Genomic DNA, 1,567 nt, shown 5'->3' on the forward strand with positions numbered 1-1,567 from the left:
GAGATAATAATATAACTTAGGGATTTTTACGGATCAAGTCAAATAAATAAATCATCTGATTCAGAGTCAAATAACAAGTGAATTCTAAGTGGATTTTTCCTTAGGTATTGTCTCAATCAATCGAGTTTTCCCAAAAGCTTTTTCCCAATTTTCTCTCTGTGCACTCTTAGTTTAGTTAATTAGTTTAGATAAACAAATCCCTTAATTTTTAGGCTAGATAATAGAAAGAAAGTAATTACTAGTACTCTTGGTTCCTTTGGGTTCGACAATCCGGTCTTGCTAAAGCTATACTACTGTACGATAGTTACACTTGCCTTCATCGTGATAATAGTTAGTTTCAAGAACGATTAATTATAAATTTTTAAAACCTGTCGCAAATATCACGTATCAAGTTTTTGGCGCCGTTGCTGGGGAACTAAGATATTAGGAACACTCGATTTTTATTACTTTAGCCATTTTACTTTATTTTCAATTTAAATTTTTATTTTCTTTTCTAGTTTTTATTTTATTCGCTCATGGCAGGTTTTTATAGTGTATGACTAGAAGAAACCCGTCAGGACCATTACTGTTTGATAGTGAAATCGATCGTACAGTTCACAGAAACTGAAAAGAAATAAAGGAAAGCTTAAGATGCACAGAGGAAGAGCAAGAGGATGATATTCACACCACAACCGAGGAGATGGCTGAAAACCAGAAAAATCCGCTACCTCCTGTGATTGCTGCTAATCAGAATCCTGCTCCGCATACTATGTATGATTATGCTAAAACTTCTTTAACAGGAACTGAATCGAGCATAGTTAGGCCTACTGCTGCTGCAAATAATTTTGAACTGAAACCTAACACCATTCAAATGATCCAACAGTTTGTTTAGTTTGATGGTTTGCAGGATGAGGACCCAAATGCTCATTTGGCGAATTTCTTAGAGTTTTGCGACACTTTTAAAATCAATGGCATTTCTGAAGATGCCATTCGCCTTCGATTATTCCCTTTTTCATTGAGGAACAAAGCTAAACAGTGTTTGAACTCGTTACCATGAGGGTCAATCACTACTTGGGAACAAATGACCGAAAAATTTTTATTAAAATATTTTCTGCCGACTAAAACAACCAAATTATGTAATGATATCTTCTCTTTTGTGCAGATGGATTTAGAAACACTCTATGATGCATGGGAGAGAGACAAAGAAATTTTGCGAAGGTGCCCTCACCATGGGTTGCCACTCTGGCTACAGGTTCAAACGTTTCACAATGGCCTGAATCCTTCGACTAGACAGATGATTGATGCAGCTGCTGGAGGAAATATCAATAATAAGACACCTGAGGATGCTTATGAATTTATAGAAGAGATGTCACTGAATAATTATTAGTGGCAAGTTATGAGAACAAAACCAACGAAAATAGCTGGCATTTTTAACGTCGATTCGGTTACCATGCTCTCTAATCAGGTAGAACTTTTGAATAGAAAAATTGACGATTTTCTTGGTCTTCACAGGTTCACCCAATAATGCAGTGCGAAGCAAGTGGAGGTGGATCAAACAATTCAGAATACCCACCCTATGGCCACAACA

General features: G+C 36.3%; 1 non-coding gene across 1 annotated transcript; it reads right to left on the reverse strand.

Annotated features, from left to right (window-relative positions):
- Positions 1 to 1,108: 1,108 nt before the first annotated feature.
- Positions 1,109 to 1,215, reverse strand: LOC128287225 (small nucleolar RNA R71). Its single transcript, XR_008277920.1, has one exon. It is a non-coding gene; the product is annotated as a small nucleolar RNA R71 (small nucleolar RNA).
- Between the last annotated feature and the right edge of the window lie 352 nt (positions 1,216 to 1,567).

Source organism: Gossypium arboreum, chromosome 13, assembly GCF_025698485.1.
Source record: "Gossypium arboreum isolate Shixiya-1 chromosome 13, ASM2569848v2, whole genome shotgun sequence".
NCBI classification, from domain to species: Eukaryota; Viridiplantae; Streptophyta; class Magnoliopsida; order Malvales; family Malvaceae; genus Gossypium; species Gossypium arboreum.